The sequence below is a fragment of the Myotis davidii genome, unplaced genomic scaffold, assembly GCF_000327345.1.
Source record: "Myotis davidii unplaced genomic scaffold, ASM32734v1 scaffold723, whole genome shotgun sequence".
In the NCBI taxonomy this organism is placed as follows: Eukaryota; Metazoa; Chordata; class Mammalia; order Chiroptera; family Vespertilionidae; genus Myotis; species Myotis davidii.
Genome location: NW_006294589.1, coordinates 1417522 through 1443316, shown reverse-complemented (window position 1 = coordinate 1443316; position 25795 = coordinate 1417522). Strand labels below are relative to the sequence as shown.

General features: G+C 36.7%; 1 long non-coding RNA gene across 1 annotated transcript; it reads right to left on the bottom strand.

The window, feature by feature from the left end:
- Positions 1 to 1293: 1293 nt before the first annotated feature.
- On the bottom strand, positions 1294 to 17194 carry LOC107183922. Its single transcript, XR_001514748.1, has 3 exons — positions 17099 to 17194; positions 4000 to 4002; positions 1294 to 1312 (listed from the first exon to the last, which is right to left on the bottom strand). It is a non-coding gene; the product is annotated as an uncharacterized LOC107183922 (long non-coding RNA).
- Positions 17195 to 25795: the final 8601 nt, after the last annotated feature.

The following is a 25795-nucleotide window of genomic DNA, read 5'->3' as shown; positions in this document are numbered from 1 at the left end:
AACTATGTACCTTACATGGACCATACATTAAGCCACCAATCAGCGCCTGCCGAGTACCCTAATCCCCCATTCCTTCCCATTCCTCCCCTCAAAAGGAGTGCTCACCTCTGCACTGGTTGCTGCTCTCCCCTTGGGAGACAGCCCCGCAGGTCTTTTCTCCTAATAAAGCCTGTAATCCTGGTGTTCGGCTCTGATTGGTCTTTCATTACGGAGGTGGGATAAAGCAAAGCAGGGAAACCTCTGGGATAGGGTAAAAAGTGAAATGATGGACATGTGCTTCTTTTACATAGATGGACACCGGATAGTTTAACATAGTTAGCAGTCGACCATTAACTTGATAACAATAACAATGAGGGAATGTCCTGGTGCCATTTCTTGTACCTGCTTCCAAAACCAATTGTGAAAGGAAGAAGTTACAAGTTACCCAGACATTTCAGATGTTATCTTAGATGCAAAAAGACAAATGGGCTCAGTAAAGATCTAAGTTGATCTTTGTCAGGGAAAATACTGGCCTAGGACATGACTACCCACTGTAACCTGTTTGTAGTTAAATATTTAATTTTCAGACCATCTTTTGTGGTTATTTTAGGTCTTTGAGTTTGCACAACCGCTATGCAGGCCTTCCCTGAACTAGTCAGGTTAGCATATGGCCCCTTTCGTCTACAGAGATAATTTATATCTTTGTTTTGGCATCGTTATATATTTTGAGAACTCAGAAACACACAAATATGTGGATATAAATAGCAGGATTTTAAACACTGTTTATAAGCCAAAGCAGGAAAATTACTAAAGGAAGAAGCTTAAGATGCTGCTACAGAGATGTAATATATTAAAATGGTTCTCAATTACCATAGTGGATATATTGGTGTTTGCATTAACTTCTTTAGAGGTCAAATTACTCTGTTATATGATGAGACAAAAGCATCTCTGATCCAGGGTTGTCTGTTTTTGTTTGCTTTTTGGTAACAATATTTGAACCCTAAGGGGAAAAATGTAGTATGTACACAGCTAAACCTTGGTTATCTACAAGAAAATACAAATCAGGTTTATTTGTCTTTTCTCTATCATATCAGTAATTAAAGAAGCAAATGGGGGGGGGATCCACTATTTTGAGGGGAGAAAGTCTGAACCAAGAATCAAGGTGATTGAGGATGGCGCCTTTTATATATCCACCAATGCTGTAACTTTTAACCCTGGCTAGTGGCTCAAATTCCATTAATAGTCACTAAGAACAAATCTCTCTTTCCAATTCTGAAGCAATTAAGCAATTCAAACAATTGCCCAGGCCTATGTTGCTCAGTGGTTGAGCATCCTCCCACCTATGAACCAGGAGGTCGCGGTTTGATTCCCCACTGGGCACATGCCTGGACTGTGGGCTTGACCCCCAGTGTGGGTTGTGCAGGAGGCAGCCAATCAGTGATTCTCTCTCAGCATTGATGTTTCTGTCTCTCCCTCTCCCTTCCATTCTGAAATCAATAAAAATATATTTTAAAAACAATAAGTCCTAATACGTGCAGTAACAACTTGTATGGTTTGTGCTTTAAATTATTTACTCTGTTTAGCCTCATATTATATCAGCTAAGCAAGCCAACATTGGGAACAATGAAATACTGACTCCACCTTGGTGTTTACCCTCAGTTGTGATGCATTTCATTTGTCCTTGATAGACAATAACAATTCAATCTTTTTTAAAAATTTTTAATTAAGTTATTACATATGTGTCCTTATCCCCACGTTACTCCCTATCCCCCCCCAATTCATGCCCTCACCCCCCTGTTGTCTGTGTCCATTGATTAGGCCTATATTATAAGTCCTTTGGTTGATCTCTCCCCCTTTCTGAGGTTTGACAGTCTGATCGATGCTTCTCTGTCTCTGGATCTGTTTTTGTTCATCAGTTTATGTTATTCATTATATTCCACAAATGAGTGAGATCATGTGGTATTTGTCTTTCTCTGACTGGCTTATTTCACTTAGCATAATGGTCTCCAGTTCCATCCATGCTGTTGCAAATAGTAAGAACTCCTCCTTTTTTACCGCAGTGTAGTATTCCAAACAATTCAATCTTATGTCAAGATGCAAAATCTTGCTTAGACAATAAAATTTACACTGATGCCAAAACCGGTTTGGCTCAGTGGATAGAGCGTCGGCCTGCAGACTGAAAGGTCCCGGGTTCGATTCCGGTCGAGGGCATGTACCTGGGTTGCGGGCACATCCCCAGTAGGAGATGTGCAGGAGGCAGCTGATCGATGTTTCTCTCTCATCGATGTTTCTAACTCTCTGTCTCTCTCCTTCCTATCTGTAAAAAAATCAATAAAATATATTTTAAAAAAATTTACACTGATATAGCTTTCAGTATTGAAATAGGAATTTTTAGGGGTGAAATAGGCAGGTTTAGGGGAATTTTTAAAAATTAATGAGGTCCATGGAAAAAGCACAGGCTACAAAACTGTAAAAAGTTACATTTCCATAAGACAAGGGAGTTGGGGGAGGCAGAAGTTACATTTCCATAAGACATGGGAGCTGTAAGGAGCAAAATATACACATTTACAAAATAAAAGGAAGGAAGCCCTTCATTCAAAGAAGGAAAATTAAGAAAACAATAAGGGAGGAGGGTCTCACAAGTCCCATGTGACGTTTGACATTTTGAGCTCAGGAGTTGCTATAGTGACCAAATCAAAGGGGAATAGGGGCCAATCAGAGGGGATATCAAGGCACAAAAACTGCAGCCTTTATAAACCAAAAGGGGGAGGGAAGGAACTCGGTGGGACTTTTTTCCCCTCCCCACGTGGGACTTGGCGCTTGTTCTTCAATAAATTTCCACCTTTGCTACACTATCTTCTGTCCGTGGTTTCTTTCATTCTTTGGCTCCAACAGACAAAAACCCCAGGGAAGCCATCCTGGCTAGGGGAACACCACATGTTCCAGTCCAAAAATCCCGTATCAGTATCATTACATTACATTGTGGCCCAAATAGATACCTAGTCCCATTTTATCCATCCCTTTAAACATACTTTAAGGCAGAGTGCCCTCAAGGGCACATTTTTGGACTGTAGTTGTTTCTAATAGTTAGCTTCATCTGCTGTTTGATTTCAGGGATGGATGCCTCAAAATTGCAGTGTCTTGATTGAAGAAAATACTCTTTCTAGACTTATGCGCTCGCTCTCTCTCTCTCTCTCTCTCTCTCTCAAAAAATGACACCCAATATTCACCCAATCCCATATAGATATCTATGCATACATACAATATATTTGGTAAAAGTGTGGAAGTTACACACGTGTTCAGTCCTCATTAGGTCTTAATCCCTTTGACTAGTCACCATTTTCATAACACTTAGTACAGTAATTGAGTAAGTACACTAATATATAAATATCCTTTTTATAAATAAAATATATTCAAATGACTGCTCTTTCCTTTTCCTCCAGTGCAAAAGCAAATGCTCTTTTCTTCCTTTGTTTTTTTTTTTCCTTACTTTCTTTTTCAATCTTTCCGTCTTTCTTTTTTCTTGTCTATTTAACTCACAGAGGAAAGGGGAGAAATTGTTGCATTTTAAATTTTGAAAAAGTGACGTAAAACTGACCCCTTTTTTCTATGTGAAGGCTTTGTTTGAGTAAAGCTTTAAGGAACTTGCCAGGTCTCTTTGAGCTTTATTTTCCTAAGAAGAAAGTGTCCCAATCATAGGTTGTGGAATTTATAAGATTTTGTCATCCCCTTTCAAGACAGAGTCAAATGATAGCTTTCGATTGTTAAACAGAAAACTATAGACCCTAAAAATGACGTCACCTGTGCTAAAGCTCATGATGACAAAACTAGATGCAATACCTGACCTGAATGCTATTTCATCTTCTCCAGTTCAGATTTTTCTGGTCAACACCAATGAGCCGCTCTTTCCTGTGGGCCTGCCCTCTCCAACCACCGCACAAAACCCATAGAAAGAAGAGGTAGTCTGCATGATTAAAAATAATAATAATAATAATAATAATAATAAATAAAAACCCAAACAACCTCTTGCTGTTCCCTTCCGTCCAAAGATGTCCTGGTCTAAAAAGAATCCTGTCTTTCCTTTTGTCAGTAGCTGCCTTGTCCCTATAAAAACCTTCTTCTTATAAAAACCTTCCATTTTGTACAACACCTGGGATCAACCTTGAAATTGTTAGATGGGATGCTGCCAGATTCACAAATCGCTCACTAAAGCAATTTGATCTTCGAATTTACTTGATTTGATTTTGTTCTTTAACAAGATATATCTGTTTCCTATTTTAAAACTTTTGTATAAATCTTTCATGTGAAATGTCTTCTACCTTTAGACCTTGCAGTGAAGTCTTCATGTCAGTGACTTAGCTTAAAGTGTGATTACAGGGATGTTGCGGCCTGTTTCTCTCCTCATTCTTCTCTCCGCGGGTTTGCCTTAGTAGCAGTTTGAGCGCCTTTCAGCTGTAATCAGGGCCTGAACACACAACCAATGAAATACCTCCGATTTGCCCACCCGAGCACTATGAAAACCAAGAGCTTGGAAACTTCCAAAGTCGTAGCAGTTTTAAATTCTAAAAATTAATATTTTCCCTGGCATACTTAAACCTGTGCATCTGCTAGTCTGAATATTTTAATGAGCTAATGTCTACCATATGCCTATTGCAATTGCAATCTGCACTTAGCCTGCTCTGGTGTCTGTAATATTAACTGCTTAGCAGGCATTACCTTCAGCAGTCACAGTCATAACCATGAAGTTTGTGGTTTAGCTCCCATTCGTCACTATTGTCACTTATTGGAAAGTGACTGCCTCTCTCCCCTCAGTTTTGGCAACTGATAAAGCTTATTAAAATGGCTGGAATACTTTTACACTCCTACAGTTCTTGGCTTTCTCACCAATAATATTCCTATGAATACTTGCCACAGTATTTGACTTATAGAAAATACTCAGTAAGTCTGTTTACAGGATGCTAGAGTTAAGCATATCTCTAGAATTGTATATCTTTGAAGACCATCTGAATTGCTACTAAAGATTTCCCACTCAAATGAATTTCTTTACATTTTATGAATGGATTCAATCACAGAAGTGTTCTTTGTGATCTTATAAAGCTCTATACCTAGGACTGATTTAAATAACCACATTTTATGGAAACAATATAATGTTTAATAAATGAACAACCATCATGTGCTAATATACAAATGAAGATTTGAGAAACTACTTTCATAATAGTATTGAGTTTATACTATCTTCCAGGGAACCTGCTCAGTACCGGAGCTATCAACATAAATAAAACATGGTCTTCATTCATTAATGAATCCAAGCCAGCATGAAGATCTTTACTCACAAAATAGTCTTGGTAAGTAAACTAGTGATACTAATTACATAATGATAATTATGATTGCTAACATTTAATGAGACCTCACTATCGGCCAAACTCATCTCTAAGTATCTTAGTTTAGTGGATTGACATTTAATATTCACAGCAACCCTATAAGCCATTGTAATGACTGTTGCTACATTGGAGTGGTCTGAGGAAAAACTGTGCCATGCAAAAGTGTCTATTCAATGCTTTGAATAAAGTTTGCTATGAAGAGAAGCAAATACAGAAGGAGATGTGGAAATAAGGAAAAAATAGGTGTAATAGAGTAAATGAGCTAGTAACAAAATGTTTGTCTGAAAGTGAGATGAATAAAACTGAAGTTTTGGAGGCAATAATATTATTTTTATCGAGTAGTAATGTTCAAATAATTGGGTAGTGACCAATGCATACAAAGAAATATATAAACAATTATTTGCAGCAGGCTGGTAAATACTCATGTACAAGGTTCGTTACTATATAATGAGAGTGAGGTGGTGATGTTACTGAATTTCAGTCTTTATATGTCACTGTCACAATACTTTACTTGGCATATAAACAAATAGCTATCCTGCTCAAAGTATATTTTTAAACAGCATTTTATTTATCTAAATGTAGGGTTCTGTGCATAATAAAATTTTGATATCCTTAAAAGTGAAATATTGATATAGACTTATCAATTCACAACACAAATTCATGCATATATACTATGCTATTTAGCTTAAGCACATTAACTTCTCTAAACAATATCTCCATTTTAGAATGAGTTTTCTTACATTTTACTGGACTTTATTTAGTAATTTCTCAATATCATGAAATTAAGTACACACACATATACAAATACACATAGACACTCAGAACCTTTTGGAGAAGACTATCTGATTTCAGATATAGCAACTCCTTAAATTTATGGGCACATTGTAGGGTAAGAAAGACGTAGGGAGTTTACATGCTTTAGATATCACTTATTCAGCGTGTGGTACATTTGAATCTACTCCATTTGTTCACACACTAGTGTGCACATTAATCATTTTCCAACCAGGAGTTCTCTTATTGAAAATTAAAAATATATGTGTATTCATTTATGTATACACTTTCCTTAGCAATAAGATTGTAAATAAAGTAAATGTGGGGAAGTCTGAGTTATGGACTGAGCGAGTCAGTGTTATTCTGCAGATAGACACATGAAATGGGATGTACCTCTGACTCACTTTCATTGTCACCTTTGTTCTGCCTGTGGTGTGCTAGCAATCAGTCCCATTCACTCTCTCTCATGAAAATATATGTTGTTGCCCTTTAGCTCCCTCCTCAAAACTTGGAAACCCTGGGAGACATTTAAAAGACAAAGATCAATCTGACTTTAGAATGTTGGAAGATTTCCTTAACCCCTGATACACATTGGCATCACAGCAGTAGAAAATGGACCTCTCGATCCTAAGGTTTGTTTAGAAGTTGGCCTTTTTAAGGACATATGACCCAGGTCACCTCACCCATTCCCACAACAGCATCTCTCACATAGCGATCATTGTCAACCCACCGAGTGTCCAAGTGAATCCACAGATATGCAATCTGTAAGTTACACCACAGGGAAAAAAAAATCTATTTGGGTCATCGTACTAGTATAGACACACAGTTAGTTGCACATCTTCCTGCAAGGGTAACCCAACATCACTGATCACTTCGCAGCCAATTATACTTCTTCACAGAACTAGATATGTTGGTCAGATAGCACTAATCTTTAGATAAGTTCATTGGCACAAAAAAAATTTTTTTAATTAAATTTTTAGCCAAGCAGAATTAGGTTCCCCTGAAACAAATTTATGTTACTCCATTCATACTTAGTTACAAAATCTCTAGAAAAATAATATCAAGTTTATACAAAAATTGTAAAATTGAAATACACAGTTTTGCAAGGGCAAATCCTCTATAGCCCAGCTACCAAAAAATAGGCTACATTGAAAAATAGGTTTGAAGGATCCAATGCTGTCTTTTGTCCTTAGAATACATTTCAGAGCAACTCCATCGTCTAGTTCAAATTTTTCTGTAAACCCCTATCAACTTAAAAAATGAGTAAATAAAAAGAACTAGTAAGGCTTTTTTGTTGTTGAGAAGTGTTCTGTGAAAGAGAAAGCTAAAAGGCAGTGAGCTCCCTATTCCACAAAAACAGCTTTATTTTCTTTTATCCTGCCATGCGATGCTTCGGTAGTCCAAACAATATTAAGCATGGAGTAGATAAATACTTAAGCTGCTGCTGTCAAAAGACAGAGACTGTCATAATGCTGCATATGATGTGAAGGTGCCAACAAATAATTCTAATTGATGGAAGCATGCATGTTCTAGAAAAAGAGATCTGTGGTATCTCAGCCATTTCTATTAACTTGAAATGCCAGCAGAATGAATATGCCAAGTAATTTACAAGGAAATGAGCCCTTCCCTAGAAAAGAGCTTATTTATTACATACTACATTAATACTTGGCATTAGCAACATCCAAGGACCCTCTTGGTTTCTATGTGATAAGCAGGGAACTTAGAAAAGAAATTTAGAGAGAGGGCATATATTAAAGATACAAGTTCCAGGATAAACAAAGCTGCAGCACAAGGCGGTGTATCATCATAATCAGTCAGTGAGTCAGTGAGGATAAGCTGGAGACAGATATGAAAATGTTTCATGTGTCTTTCATGGTACATCTATTTCAATACTGTGTAAAGTGTACATAGTTTTTTTTTTAATGTTTTCAAATTAATCCTCTGAAGATTCTTTGTGGTGTTTGTGATGATCCAAAATAAAGAATCCTATGGAATACTGGATTTTAGGATTATGTGAACCATTTTTTTATGTTAGTGATCAGAAAAGGCACAACTACAGAAGACCAGAAGCATCCTCAGAGTGACGGCTTATTATATTATAAATGTTGCACATGCCTGTGGAAGATATTTAGACAGTACATACAAGCAAAATTAGGAAAGTAAAAATAATCTGTATTCTCTCCACCTGGAGATGTTGGTGTAACTTCTTCCTATCCTTTTTTCCATGAACATATACATCTTATTAACTTACAGTATTATACTTATGACTGAATGCACTGTTCTATTCATTACATACAAATATTATATATTGCTGTCATTCATTTCTCAATAATATGCAATCTTATATGTCATTTATATTTTTTTAAAAAATATAGTTTATTGATTTTTTACAGAGAGGAAGGGAGAAAGATAGAGAGTTAGAAACATCGATGAGAGAGAGACATAGATCAGCTGCCTCCTGCACATCTCCTACTGGGGATGTGCCCGCAACACAGGTACATGCGGTTGACTGGAATCGAACCTGGGACCTTTCAGTCCGCAGGCCGACGCTCTATCCACTGAGCCAAACCGGTTTTGGCCATAGTTACAATATTATTAACCATATTTCTTATGCTGTAAAAGTATGCCTTTAAAATATATACACATATATTTTTTCATATATATATATTCCTATATGAGAATCTCTGACCAGATTGCTTGCAATGAAGAGAATAGTGCTTTTAGAAAGATATATGAGATTAATAAATCTATAAATCATGCAACAATAATTATAGATCAGTACTATTAGTGATATATGATATAACAAACTGCAACTATGTCTCTATGATATAAAAACTGATAATGGAAAGAGGTATAAAATATGTGGATAAGGTAATAAATTGAAAAATGCCACTTAGTATATACATAATCTCTAACTAGAAAAATAAATGTATAGAGTTCATTAAAATTTCAGGAGACATCAGTGATCCAAAATTTCTAGGAAGGTGACTAGAAATTGTTAGCAAGTGCCAAGCATAAAAACCTGAAAGTGTGTTTGTCTGGTTTTGTAATTAACACAATGCTGGACTCCTAAAATACACTGTGGTTGGGAATGCAGATTGATGCAGCCACTATAAAAAGCATTATGGAGGTTTTCAAAACAACATGGAACGTTGCCTTATGACCCAGCAATTCCATGTCTGGGTATTTATCCAAAGAATCACAAAACACTAATTTGAAAGAATACATGTAACCCCATGTTAATCACAGCATTATTTACAATAGACAGAATATAGAAGCAATCCAAGTGTCCATCAATAGACAAATGGATAAAAAAGTGGCTGTAGCCCTAGCAGGTTTGGATCAGTGGATAGAGCGTCAGCCTGCGGATCCAAGGGTCCCAGGTTTGATTCCAGTCAAGGGCACATGCCTGGGTTGCAGGCTAGGTCCAACATGCAGGAGGCAACCAATAAATGATTCCTTCTCATCATTGATGTTTCTATCTCTGTCTTCCTCTCTGAAATCAATAAAAGTATATTTTTTAAAAAGTGGCTATATATGGAATATTATTCAGCCATATAAAAGGCATTATTGCCCTGGTTTGGCTCAGCTCTCTGAAATAAATAAAAACATATATTTTAAAAGGGCATTATGCTAAGTAAGTTAGTCAGAGAAAGGAAAATAACATATGATTTCACTTATATGTAGAATCTAAAGAACAAAATAAATGAACAAACAAAACTGAAACAGACTCATAGATGCTGAGGGTGGATTGGTGGTTCCAGAAGAGACGGGGTTAGGGGATGGGATGAAAGAGGTGAAGAGATTAAGAAAAACAAATTGATTGATACAAAAAAGTCATGGGGATGTAAAATACAGCATAGAAATTATAGTAAAAAATAATATGGTAACTATATGTGGTGCCAGGTGAGTACTGGAAATATCAGGGGATCACTTTGTAAAGTATATGATTTAACCACTATGCTATATGGCTAAAACTAATACAAAATATTGAAAGTAAGCTGTAATTGAAAAATAATAAAAAATGCTTAAAAAGTGAAAGTAATAGAGGAGGAAACATCAAGGTATTTTGCTGCTACATGAAAGAATACTAAATATTTGTTAAGATATTTAAGAATATGTGCTATTTTTTGATACAAGTCTTTAGCACTGATGAGACTAGTCTGTTGTAATAGTCTTTTATATATTCATTTGAAAGGGAAAAATAGATTTAAGGTATCAAACCTCAAGGTAATTATTTTTGGAGTCAGTGCTTCAATGGAATTCAAGGAAAACTCATTCTGTGGAATCTTAAACATTTTCTTTTGTATGGGAGGGAAATGTCCATTTTTTAAGTAAATATTTTTAAAAATGGATGTCTTTGCTTAGCTGAAGACATAATTAAAAGATGTTTATCAATTCAAACATTTAAAAGAATAATTGCATCAAACATTTTGCTAAATCTGTACAATCCTCTTATCATTGTATGTGTATCTTATGTTTGAGATTTTATTTCCCTCAAGCAAAATTTTATTTCGTTAACTCATGGGTCAATATATGGTCAGAGTGAGCTACCAAATAAGGATATATGCTTAACCATAACTGATATAATTGATAAATGATCCTCAATTTACATTGAAAGAATAGTTTTTGCTTTAAAAATTAAATGATTTATGAATAAATTAATCAATCTACTCTTAATTAAACCTATTCGAAACTACAGAGTGAGACCACATTTAATGTTTAAGCATTCTCTTCAGTGGGAATAGATTAAATCTTTGAAACATCTACATAACTTTGGGGTTATGCTTTAAGTCAGTTCAAATCCCTTACCGACTAGACACTTGCTCTCAGGAATCATCAGAGAAATGCTCCAAAGCATGCTTGGCATCCTTGAGTGATGATGTGGCATAGAAGAAAGTTATGGGAATAAATATGAGGCTGACTTCAACACACTTGAGCTGAGCAATTCCTTATTCCAGGCTTCAAACTTCCCTGATGAAGCAATGGAAATCAATCATTTCCTCAGTACGAAGCTTGACCTTCAGAAAAGAGTTGAGTGATTTGTTGCAACTTTATAAAGAGGTGCAAAGAGACCTTCATTAATAGTCCACTCAGCTTACACGTCATTTTTTTTTTTTTACTAAAGTGGTCTTGAAAGAACCTTCAAAAGTAACAAAGATAAGAATCTGATTAAAATGGCATCTGATTAGCCATCTTGGACTCAGTTTTGCCAAAATTTCCACAAAAATATATCAGTGAAGATGCAAAAAGAGATGAAATCTCATCAAAATACTGAAAAATAATACTGACTATTCTTTCAGTAGATTCTTGAAGGAAATTCCACTAAATACATGACCTACAGAGTTGAATAAAAAATCATAACTCTTAGAAAATTCATAATTTAATGTCAAAAAGGAGCAAAACTGTCCCCCGGAAAGAGGAGAGAAACCTAGTACCACATGAATCCTTATTCAAAGGTTCAGCACAGATTTCTCTCTATATTACACACCCAAAATTATCAACCGAAGTACATATTCAATAATACATTCCAGAGCACCATCCAAGAAGTTTTAAGCAAAAAATATGGGTTTAGTACATAGAAATATGCATTTTTAATAAACATCCTGGATGATTCTTTGGCACAGTGAAGTTTGATATCCTCTATATCATGAGAATCATGTTTTTAAGTATTAGAATTTTGGGTGTTTGTTTTGTTTTGTTAGATTTTATTTTTTTACCAAAAAATAGTAGTATAAAGGTAATATACACTCTGACCACAGGAATATGACAGAAGTGACATTTCTATTGAATTTTCGCCATCTGCCACCACCATTTAGCCCTCAGATTCTGTTTATATAAAGATTTCAAGAATACTTGATTAATGTTGACATGGAGATTTCAAAAGGAATCTTTTTATTTTCAACTAGAGGCCCAGTGCACGCATTTATGCATGGGTGGGGTCTGGCCGGCTCGGCCCATATCTGGGCAGATTGGGGCTGGGCCTGTCGGGAGGAGAAAGCAAGAGGTTGGCTAGCCAGCCCGCCCCAATCAGAGCCTGATCAGGCCGGGTCGGCTGCGCAGATTGGGGCCGGGCCTGTCGGGAGGAGGAGAAAGCAAGAGGTTGGCTAGCCAGCCTGTCCCAATCAGGGCCTGATCAGGCCGGGTCAGCTGGGGGGAGGGGCTATATATATAAACTTCTATATAGTCAAATGGGTTTTTAAAACTATGATCTAGCCCTAACTGGTTTGGCTCAGTGTATAGAACGTGGACCTGTGGACTGAAGGGTCTTGGGTTCAGTTCTGGTCAAGGGCACATGCCCATGTTGTGGACTTGATCCCCAGTCTCTCTGAAATCAATAAAAATATATTTTAGGGGGAAAAAACAAACAAACTATGATCTATAGTCACATCATATGAAGACTCATCAAGAAAGTTAAGACCCGGGAATATTCATCTCTAGATCATATCTTTAAACTTTTAACGGTAGATGTTGTTGTTTCTTTGAAAAGCACACATCTGAAATTCTTCAAAGATAAAATTCTTGGTATGACAAAGTATTAGCTAAACTGAAGATCATGTTTGCATAGCTCACCTGCAGCTCATTCAAGCAGTTCTAGTAAAAGCATATCAAACCAGTTCATAAAATAAGGGCATCTGTGCACTCTGGATAAAGTGTTTACTGAGATAATCCTCAGGGATGAGTCACCTCGATGAGGATGATCATGATGAACTATTAATGAGGAAGTTTCAGTTAGTCAACCATGTGGAGCAGTTAGCATGCCACTGCTAAGGTTAGCTAGAGGTGGGTTTGTGGACTGGAAATGCAGTCAGGATAATTCAAGGACAGGCTCTATTATTTCTAGATGAAAACAGTATCTCCCCTCCCTCCCTATTCCCCCTGGTTGGCTCTGAAACAAAGTGGATCAGGTGGAGATCTAGAAGGAACAAATAGATAAATAAATGCAAATGTTCTCCCCCTCCAATAAATATACACACCCCACCCAGCCAAAACCAAAAACCCTGAATTTGGTAACGTCATTGAAGAAGTAAATCAGTTTCATTTTACTTATTGGGGTGTGAATATATTCAATAAGCATCTCCAAAGTATCTTTGGATCAATCCAACTAATCATTTGGGAATCAGGAGTGGAAACTTTAAAATTGGTTCACGTTCATGGATAACAAGATTTGTATTCATGAAAGACATGTAATTTAGATAAATTATATGTTTTCTCAGACTGGTTCAAGCATTGTCTGAATTTAAAACAGGCTCAAAATTGGTACCTCTTAAATGTGAGTTGGGTTCTCTTTACTATAGAAAGACCTCATAAATCTATGTGTGAGGTTAGTAACTGGGAGTGAATAATAAGTACCTGAATGAATAAAAGGAAAATATAATGGAGAGTAGAGAGAAAGGGGAAGAAATACTTGTAAGGAATTAGGACAATAACATGTTTAAAAGAGCACAATCTCTTCCCCTCCTTTCAACTATAGTTGCAACCTAAAAAAAAGGGGGGGGGGTGTTAAATGGAGAGCTGTGTTATAATTTAAAAGCAGGATTTACCACAATATGTGCTGTGAATAATCTTAAGTATATTGTGATCAATTTAGAGCTCCAGAATCTGATTGAAATACAGTACTGTGTAGTGAAATTAAAGATATATGGCCCCAACCAGATTTTGCTCAGTGGATAGAGCATCGAGCAGAGGACCGAAGGGTCCCGGGTTCCATTCAGGTCAAAGGTACCTTGTTTGCAGGTTCCCTGGTCCTGGTCAGGGTACTGAAGGGTCCCAGGTTCCATTCAGGTCAAAGGTACCTTGGTTGCAGGTTCCCTGGTCCTGGTCTGGGGGCATTCAGGAGGCAACCATTCAATGTGTCTCTCTCACATCAATGTTTCTCTCTGTTTTTCCCTCTCCCTTCAACTCTCTCTAAAAATCAATGGAAAAATATCCTCGATAAGGATTAGCAACAACAAAAGATACATGTTCACATGATAAATATTTGCTTAAAAGTTAATTTCCCAAATTGAGGAGGTAAAGAAAACTTTCCTGGAAGAGGTACAATTGAAATTACTCTTGAAAAAATAAGTAATATTTTTAATGTGTAGAGTGGACAAATTTCAGAAAATAGGAACAACATTTTTGTTGTGAGGTAAGATTAAAGATATTAAGGCTCTTCTGCAATGTAACAATTCATTGAGGCAAAATAACCAAATGTTGGGGCCACTGGAGGCATGCAAGTGACCTTCGCAGACTGGCTGCCCTTGCCTATTTAAAGGTAGCCAGCCAAGCACTGTATGCCAGAAAAACCTACCTGTTTGGTCAGCTGAATGGATTAAAACAGAAAAATGCTGTAAGGAAAGCAGAGTAGGAGCTGAACTGGCAAGTAGATGGAGCCATTTTAGCCCAGGTACAGCAGGAAAATATAGCATCAGGATGCAAAGTGATATGGTACATATTGGAAGTAGGAACTGAGAGAAGTTCCTTGAGAAATTAATTTAAGAAAAGGTCAAGGAAAGGTTAAGAAAAGGTCAATTTAAACCATGGGTCCACCTCTCTTTGGTCTCATCGTGCACCTTTTAATATGGTTCTGATAAGGGATAAGAATCTTGATAAGATTCTTTGAAATAACCATGCTTTTCTCTATTAGTATGAACTTTAGTGACTCTTGTTCAATTGTCTTCAGATCCATGAACTCTTTAGAATTAGAGTTACTATGATGCAATGAGGAGTATAATAAAATAATAACTATAGAATTAGAATAATTAGATTTCAAAATACAAGTGTTGGTTTGTATTGACTTCGTCAAAATTTAATGCAATTCAATCACTGATGCTAAGCCCAATCTATCTAGTCAATTTGAGCCTGGGAACAGCAATCTGAGTAGAAATCTTAAGTTTCTTTTATCTCAATAGTTTTCTAACTGGTTCCACCTATACACACTTGTTTCCCTCTAGTCCAGTATTTAAACTGCAGGAAGAACAATTATTTTTTCCTAAAATTTAACTCTGATTATGTCTTCACCTATTTAAAACTTTGTAATTGTTTAAATTTCTTTTATACAGCAGGTCCTATCTCTCACCACTGCCCTTTTACACTCCACCTTCTAGCCACAGTTGTCATTTCTTAGTTACAGGGGCAGGCCATGCTCTCTCAGGATGTGAGACCCTTCATAATTTGGAACCCTTCAGTCCTTGCTGTTCTGCCAAACTCTATCCTATTCCCTAGGACTCATACACCACTTCCTGTGCTCTCCACATTATAGAACTGGTCACCCTTTTTTGCAATGGCTTCCCTGTATCTCCACTAGTCTCTTAATTCCAAAAGGCCAGAGGCGGGATCTGTCTTATTCACTAGAGAATTATCACCTAAATCAGTAATTGACACATAGTAACACTCAATAAATATTTTTAATTAAATGAGCAAATGAGTGGGGGCACAGAAAAGTCCTTAAGGTATCCTGCTGTGTTCTGCTTAGCATCAATCAAAGCAAGTATCAATCCCAAGAATGTGATGAAATTTCAGAATATTATGATCTTAAGGGGCAGAGAACCTAGAAGATATTTAAAACACACACACACACACACACACACACACACACACACACAGGCGGAAGACTTTAAATTGCAACAAATGGTTGAATTGCATTTGTTTGCTGCATAAGTCTAAAGACTCGTCAAGCACTACTGCAATTATTATAAGATATTCTAAATATTAAATGCAAGACCTAAGAACAAGTAGGCTGAAGTAACAATGTGAATAGGAACAAACACTATAAAAGTCCTCAAAAAATCTCATTTAAAGGTTAACCTTGCTCTTTGCTATTTTTGTGTCTGTGTTGGTTTTTGTTTGTTTGTTTGTTTGTTTAACAAACTAAATATTATCGCAAGCTGTTTCCAAGACAATAAAAGCAGTCACTCAAAAGTCAAAATCCATTAAAGATTAAAATAGTACACACTTTTATCCTATATCAAAAACACAACTACTTTCACCATGGTTCCTACTCTGATAATTTGTCATTGGTGTCGTCAAGTCCTCATCAGTGAAGTTTTGACATAGAAGATACCAATACAGTTTATTTTTTTTAAAGATATTTTATTGATTTTTTACAGAGAGGAAGGGAGAGAGAGAGAGAGAGAGAGAGAGAGAGAGAGAGAGAGAGAGAGAGAGAGAGAGAGAGAGAGAGAGAGAGAGAGAGAGAGAGAGAGAGAGAGAGAGAGAGAGAGAGAGAGAGAGAGAGAGAGAGAGAGAGAGAGAGAGAGAGAGAGAGTCAGAAACATCGATGAGAGAGAGACATCGATCGGCTGCCTCCTGCACATCCCCCACTGGGGATGTGCCCGCAACCCAGGTACATGCCCTTGACCGGAATCGAACCTGGGACCCTTCAGTCCGCAGGCCGACGCTCTATCCACTGAGCCAAACCGGTTTCGGCCCAATACAGTTTATTTCATCAAGAATCTTGGATAGATGAGGAATTAGGTAGCTGCTCACCATTAGAGAGTTTACACAAATTATCCCTGACACCACCTAATGAATGCTGACTCTGACAGATCACGCATTCACCTAGACTTTCAGTGAGTCAGCCTGCTGCTACGCTCATTCAGATGTTACACTCACATATTTATATCTTGCTCACTCACTTTCAGATGTCTCTACTCATTTCATTGACTGAGGGAGCGAGCCTGTGATTCTAATTTTACCCGTTCTTGAAACCCCACAATAACAACTTAATAAAGTGATCGTCTTGAGCATAAATCCACGAGGAGGGTGAAATGGGGTGGAGGGTCGGGACAAAACAACCACACAGTTTTGAGAAACGGACACCGTTTAGATAAGTTTTAACTTATTTAGGAGCCTGAAGAAAGCTGAATCCTAAGTCAGTAGTGAGGCAACTTAAAACCAACACAATTTACACCTTTCAAGTCTCAGGAAACTTTAAAAGTGGAGTTGATTGCCTGGCCAAACTGGCTTAATAGTTGAGAGTTGACCTCTGAATGAGGAGGTCACGCTTCATTCCTAGTCAGGGCACATGCTTGGGTTGCAGGCTAGATCCCCAGTGTGGGGCATGCAGGAGGCAGCCGATCAATGATTCCCCCTCATCACTGATGTTTCTATCTCCCTCTCCTTTCCTCTCTGAAATCAATAAAAATATACTAAAAAAATAAAAAACTGTGAGGTTGTAGCTCAATGGAATACTATGCAGCTATAAAAAAAACAAAGATCTCTTACCATTTGAATGGACCTGGAAATTATTATGCTAAGTGAAATAAGCCAGTCAAAGAAAGACAAATATCACATCATCTCATTTGTATGTGGAATCTAATGAACAAAATAAACTGACGAACAAAATAGGTCCAAAGATGGGGATGCATGAAGCAGATTGACAGATCTCAGAGGGAAGAGGGATGGAGAGGGAGTGGGGGGCACAGCAAAAGATTAACCAAAGGACCTATATGCATATGCAATAGTGTGGTAAAGGCCTGGGGTGGGGCAGGAGCTGGGCAGAGGGGGGCATAGGGAGAAAAATGGGGATACCAGTAATACTCTCAACAATAACATAAAATTAAATAAATACATAAAATAGGTTGTATCTAAACTAATCCAGCTAAAATGGCAACCTGGCCTTTGGCTTGAGCCCTTATTTACTTAACTATTTACAAATTGAAGCTGGGAAAATATGGAAAGAAGGAAAGATAACTGGGTTCAGTTTCAGAATTCAGAGCCTATTACTGGAGTTGCTATGCATTTGCATGGCCTTTGAATGAGAAATTTATATTTCAAGGCCTCAATTTCTTCATTTTTAAAATAAGGGTTACATAGAACTATCCTTAACGTCCTTTATAGCCCTAAAATGTCCTGACTTTCAATCATTGCTAAGACTGCATTTTTAAATTCAACAGGGAAATCATGATGTATTCTATTTCCTGAACATGGTTTATTTCTGCTGGAAGCTGCACATTTGCTCAAAGATCTGTCATTTTGATCATATTTTTATGCAAATTTTTATGTGCATGTAGTGATTATTTTAATATAAATCGATACTCCGGGGGTAAGATTCAAATGGTTTATCAAATACTTTTTTTTAATTTGACTTTTGAATTTAATATCCCTAAAGTTATTGCTGATCAAATGGCATCCACTCAATTGACAAATTTCTAACACCTGAGCCAAATAAACATCTGCCAGGAACTTGTATTCAGAAGCAGGTTTGGAGGTTTTGTTATTACTTCCTGCACCTAAGAATAAGTGTAATGATCATATTTAGGTTAACTATATGGTTCAGGAATTTGAAAGCTAAAAATTAGCATAAAAACAATTCATTCTGCATCATTGCAAGCCGAACAGAACACAACAGAAAGAAAAATGTAAAACTTTTTTAAATAGTGATTTCTCCGTGAGGAGCACACCTTAAAGGGAAATAATCCATCCTAATTTTCCAGGCCCACAAATAAAAGGATTACTGTCTCTAGAAAAACTAAGTTAAAAGAAAATCTGAGACTATAAACTACATATTTCAAAATTTCAATGGATTAAAAAGGAATTGGTATTGGGAAATGCACAGGCAGATGTGCAAAAAATACCTAGATTTGAATGCTTTATGGTTCTTGAAATTAAAAATTCGGGTCAGAGACAGATTTAAATAGTTTAGACATGGCAATCTGTGAAATAGAAAAAGAGCTATGAGGATAATACACAGATAAAGAGCAAAACAGAGATGCATAAGAAGAGAGGTCTATAAGGTTTATCTTAGCTGGAATTAACTCTGGGGTAATAACTTCTATAAAGGAGAGAATTTTTTTTAGGTTATATATACCTGATAGTTGATATTATAGTTCAGAAATTCCAGGGCAGTTGATATAACCCCACCAACAACCCTACCACAGGGCAGGGTACATCCCTCCAGCAGCTGTATGAGGCAAATGAAACATATAACGCAGAGGCATGAATATTTTTAGGTTTCAGTAATGAAGGGATTTAATGGCACCATGTTGGGTACAATAGTAGCTCAAGTTATAGAAAGGCACTACATGTTCTGTGCCTAACTAAAACCTGACATTTGGACAATGGTTGCTACTAATTGTGAGACTAATCCACCTTAATAGATCAACCTTCATAAAAGAAGAGGCTGTTTGATACAGAGAAGGGGAGTGAACAAAAATAACCACCGTGTTACACAAAAGGATGTCAGTATACAATGCAAAATCAAGACACATAAAAGTAAATAAAGGATAAGAAGAAAAACAATACCTTTAACTGCATTAGCCCCCCAAATTTTTTTAATATCTCTTTGGGACAGAATTAGAAGTTATTACCATATTGGAAAGTTGTCATTATAATAACAAACATTTTATATATTTATATAAAATATAAATATATATTAAATTATATATACTTTATATTATGCTGTTTGTTATGCATTCTATTTATATTATTCTATTTACATTAATCAGCATAATTTGTTTTATTATTATTATTTGCTTTGAGTTAAAAATTAGTGCTTCTGTTCTTATTAAAGAAAATAATTAAGAAGATAAAAATGAAAATGACAAGTTTTTGTTTTTCACAGAAGAAAGCCAGTTCACATCTTAAAAGTGTCAGTAGGAAACAATCAGAATGACTTCATAAACTTTTCTGAACAGCCACATGGAACATGGCAGGTCACGTGGTCAAGCTCAACATCAATAGGACAGTGATGTGTAATCCTCCCATAGGAAGGGCAGCAAATAATATCATCCATTATAAAGGTACTTTTCAATGTGTTATCAAAAAAATGTTTTCAAATGTTCAAATAGTTAGGACTGTCTCCAAAATTATCCTCGGTGAATATTCACTATTCAAACAAGAACTTATAGAAAGTAGTATTAACTTCATTGTTTTTACTAGTATAATAGGACAAGATTTTTTTAATATTCTTTTTTTCAGGTGGTTAGTGTTGATTCTTCTACGTAATTGTTTATATGTTCTGATTAATTCTATAATTAGTAAGTTAATCAAATATAGTTTTATGGAATATAAAGTATTCAAGATAAAAATATTGAATAATTATAGTAGGTGTTGCATTCTTTCCAACTCTCCTTCCATCTCATTTTAAGTAATCATGATGGAAATGAACATGCAGATATCAAAATAAAGGGAGATGCATTACTATTGAGAGCTAGGGAAATATCCCACTCCAAATCTATGTGTGCTATATCTAATATGAAAATTTTAGTAAATAACATATGGACAGCTTGCTACTCACCTTCTAAGTAAAGAATGTGGTCTCTTTGGAGATAAATAATGGGGGACCCTGTACCCCAAAGATAATTCCACAATTTTGGACATTTAAGAACTATAGATAAGATCTTAGAAATGTAAAGAATATTTTACTTGAAGCCCTTTCGTTTTCTAGAATATAGAATTTAAGGGCATCTGAGCTGATTGGTACAAGAAATAAGTCCGTGTCCTGAAACGCAAAGCTTGTAGTGATGGGTGTGGCAATGTTATCTTTAAGTGATGAGAATCTGTACTAATTGCATGAGAAAAGAAGACAGAAGGAATTTTATAAATCACTTACTGTTCTAAGAAGACTAAAGCCTAGGAGGCTACATTGAGAAGGGTGGTATATGCAGAGTAGGCAGCTTCCTCCTGAAGCAGTGAAATGCAAAACGGGATAAAAGAAAAAGATATAAACTTCATGGCAGGCAATATATACAATATAGGCTTCATATATTTCCTACTAAAGAATGTTTACAAATTAATAAAGAAAAGATGAAGAAATGGTATTTTTGTACACACACCACAGGAAGCACATTAAGAGAACAATTTCCCTTATCAGGGCCCTAAAAGAAGGTGGAATCTGTATCACTGAGTTGGCTCAGAGTTCATTCTTGCATCTGATGGTACGATTATGTTTAGACGCAGTTAGTGGTCTCATAGTAACTGAGTAGTTCATTTCTGATATCTATTCAGGCAGTGGAAAGAGTTACTTGGGGCCCCATTCAGTGTAGTCTTGCTTCTCTACTCCAAGATGGGAGCCCACCTGCATCCTCAACCTACACATGTGTGGTTCTTGACTTAACACCCTGACCACATGTGTTTTAGGACATCAGGCCCAAAGGCCTACTCTCTGTGTTCCTAGCTCCCCGTGTGCTTTTTATCTTCAGTTTCCATTCATTACATTGAGTCCTCTGTCTTAGTTACATGATGATTTCCCTTTCTTGATTTCATAAAAGACCGAATGTGTGTATTTTAGTACAAAATGATTATGAGTTTGATGCAAGAAAGAAACATTTTAAAGTGATCGCAGTCCATTTTACCCGAAAGAATCCAGTACATATCAGGCACATTGAAATGCCTTAGTAGAGCAACTGTTATGTTTCTCTCAAGTTTTGTTCTCTCCAATAAGTGAGCCAAAGATGTCCTCTGTGTATTGGACACTATGTTGTTTATTTCTTCATTGTAGATTGAGATCCATTACCTCAAATGCCAGCCAGTGCCAAACTCAAATTTTTATCCATCCAATTATTTTAAATAGTCCAACCAAGTTTATTTTTCCTTTGGAGTTCTCTGACCCAAAGACTCACTACCATGTTGCAGGGTGACATCACCTGGACACGTAAACCCCTCTGTGCTATTTCTCTCCCCGGGGAAGTCCTCTTGCCCTCCTCCCCTCTGAGTAGGGACCCTGTGCTGTAGCCTCTGGACAAACTCCTGCTCTGTGGGACTTCCTATCTTCTGCAGGCCTATCCATATGTCTTCCAATAGAGCTTACTGTGTGGTACTGCCTCTTGTGGTCTTATCTTTTTCCTTGATCATCTCAAAATCACTCAAACCCCTACACTTGTACATGAGGATTCTAAATTTGACACTTTTACTCCCAGATCCAAAGTTTTGTTTTTGTTATGAATTCTAGGATTTTTATGTTGACGCTGATTGGGAGGCCCTTTCTCATTTGTTTTCCAGATACTCATTTTGTATATTGTAAATACATTCATATGGTTTCATCCAAAACCAAAATAAAATGAGAGTAAATACCTATTGAATATGTGTTGTGAAGAAAAAGTATGAGGAAAGCAATCCAGTTTTATCAATAACAAAATATGATTTAAATAGCAATCTCTGGTAGTAGCTTGCATATCAAATCAATAAAACAAAGTGTATTCTGATGCAATAACTCCATGTAGAGACACAAAATTAAATTTCTTCATTCCTGTATCCATGCAAAACACAAATTGTGAGAATTTTACCTGTATAGGAATTTAATTACATATTCAAACAAATACGTATCTTGTTTTTTTAAAAGACTTCAGGCAGTCCCAGATTTCTTTCCTTCCTAATTGCTATTTAATTTGGGGGAGTAGAGAGCTTGTTCATTGCTTCCTTAAATATAAAAGAAAATCTCAAAGGGCAACTTTTAAATATTTTTGATCCCAAGATACCACATCAAGCATGAAGCATTTTGTAAATACTATAGTTCATATCATATGTTTTACAAATACTTGTTGCCAAGAAACGAAATTATCTTATGAAAATTTTATTAAACTGAGATTTCTGCATATTAAAGGAGTGATTAGCATTATTTCTCAGGGTCATTATGGAACTCAAATTTTATACATTATCATCCTTTTTATCTTTAGAGTCCTTTTATAGCAAACACGAAATAAAATTGAACATTTACCATTGCAGGATACATTAAATACCATACAATCTGATAATAGAACTTCTGATTACATAGAAATAATTTGCATAAACTGTAAGCTTACTGTTTGGAAAGAGTTTCTTAGGTTCTATATTATAATGAGAATTCAGTTTTAAAGCTTGCATCAGGGGATATTAACTCAAATGCTTTTAGCAGGCAAGCAGGTAATATAAATGCATAAGGCATTAGCAATAGATGACAATTGAGTCGGGTGGTTACCACGGTCAAAGATAAAGTGCATGCCTGCCCTAAAAGCATTAAAATTATTTTTTTAACTTAATAGTGTCTTAATCCTCAAATCATCTAGTCTTATTGCTGGTATCAGTTTGCCCCCAAGATTTCCAAAATAAATTATTTCAATTGAATCTTCCAGTTTTCCAATATGCAGTTTACCCCCATTATCTAATAGATGAGAAAGTTTAGGTCTAGACATTTTGATTAAGTTTGTAAGAACTCCTTCTGAAATTATACACAGAGACCATGTCACAGACAGTATAGCTATGGCTCTGAGAGATGCTAGTGAGCACTAACCTGACACAGAGACCATGTCACAGACAGTATAGCTATGGTGAGCACTAACCTGTCAGTTGTAACCACACAAGTAGCTCCCTCAGAATCTACTACCATGGTTGAACCACTATCATTTTCTGCAGGTTGGAAGGGAAACGGACCTAGTCAAAGAAAGGAAAAAGGGGAAGATGAATGGAAATTGGCTCTTAAAATTTCTGCTACTAAAGCATAACGTGAGGAAACACTCCTCTAGCAGGTATAAATCCTGAACGTGTGGAAAAGAGTAGAGACATTGATATAGTTATGGTGTGAGTAGAATTGGTGTTCAGAGGTCCCAAGTTTAGTGAAAGAACTCCTCTGACCTAAGCTCCATGGAATTCTGCTAAATCTTGTTCAGGTGGATATCTTGCCATGGAAACAGGACACAACAAAGCTATCTTACAGGGACTCTGAGAGAACTAATCAAGTGGGAACGCGGGTGCGTAGGATCCAGCATCTGGGTCAGAAGCAACCCAAAGAGCCGCATGGCTCTGCTCCACCAACCACCTGGCACTTTACACGAAATCAGCTCCATTAAATGAATTTTTTATTTTTATATTTATCCTTTTAAAGGGTAATATGTAGAATGTATAGATTTAAACTAGAAGTTTTAATAAGAAAGGATTTATTAACGTGTGCAGCCCTCTTGTCAGTGTGTGTATTGCAAAAGCATTCATTGATGTGTTGTTGTTGTTGTTTTTAAAAAAAAGGTATATGAGAAAAAAACAGTAACACAAACTAATTTATTCAGAAGTAAATTTTAGAAATAATTTTAATTATTCTATGTCCAGTGCACATCCCAAAACATAAGATTCAACAGCAATATCCTATAAATTCAAAATCAAGAGATTTCCCATCCCACTGTGTTTTTTATAGGCAATATGTTGATTTGGATAATAAGCTTATAAACCCCCACAGAGCACAAATTAACACAAACATTAAGGGTTGATGCAATTACCACAAACCTCTCTGATTAGATATAGCCTAAAAGAAAAATGAATATTTCGCCAGAGTATGCCTTTTGCATCCACTAGTGTTAATTAATTTGCTTTGTATTTTTATCTATCATAAATGTAGTCAAGGAAAAGGAAAATCAATAAATACAATAAATTCAAATGTTTGGTCAGCAAGTTATATGCATATAATGAATCAAGGGGATTTCATTTTCTATTTTAGTTGTATGCTAAAGGATGTAGTTTGATGGTTAATAAATAAAATATATATTTTGATGTTTTCAATAAAAAATTATATTCAAGAATATAAAATTTAATAAACTAATATTTCACATAAACTCCATATAAATAATATATTTGTATATATTCATATGCTTATATGATATTTTTTCATAAATTGGCGTGATCATTGAGGAAAAGGTAGAAGATATTTCTATATCAAATCACTTTATAAGCAGTTTTTAACACACAATCCTAAGGAAAACTTATAACAATATATAAGTAAATATTTATCTTGAAAAATGAAGAGAACCAAGATGGCAGAATAGGTGAACACCTATACTTGCTGCCTCTCACAACCACATTAAGATAACAACTAAACAGCAGAACAACTATCACCCAGAACCACGGGAAAGCTGGCTCAGTGGAAGTTCCACAACTAGAGAGGTGAAGAAAGCGCATTGAGACTGGTAAGAGGTGCAGAGGCACGGAATGTGCTGGCACCTGGATGTGCTGCTCTCTTAATCGGGAGGGAGATACAAGCTCCCACTTGCTCTGAACTCCAGTTCCAGGTGAGACTCTGGGGGACCCAGACATATACGGGGAGAAACTGGACTGTCTGGCATTGGGACAAAAACACAAGGGCAGCTTTCTCTCAGAGATGCTCGCAGCAATCATTGTTCCTGCGTGGGGGCATGGGATGCAGAGACCCGGGGACTTCTCCTGTGCAGGGCTGATTGGCAGACATTGCTGTTTGCTCCACCCTTGTGATTCCCAGAGACCCTGCCTCACCCAATTTACAAACCCATCCAAGCTGTGTGCATTGGCTTTTGCATATGACCTGTGCTCTCTCCACCTAAAACCTGTCCAACTGCAGCTGGGTCAGAAAGTCCCAGAGCTTCCAAAAGAAGGTCCAAGGCCGGCAGCAGCTGGGCCTCATCCTGGCACTTCCAAACCCCATACAAAGAGAAGGAATCTGCAGATGTCTCTGTAGATCCTGCTGGGCAGCCCCAGACAGTGGCTGACTTTGCAACTCCTTGGAGATCCATTATCCAGTGTACCCAGGAGTCAGAGTGAAACCATAACGGATTACAATTCTTCACATCCATAAGCGACACGCTCAAGGGGCAGACTCAGTGAGCACCAAAGCCCCACTGAAGCAAGTCCTGCCCCATAAGGGTGTCTCCTGCGAAACAGATCTTCCACTGTAGACACAGCTGGTCATCACTGCCAATTGGCCTGGAGGTCAATTCCTCCCAGTGATACCAACAGCAATCAAAGGT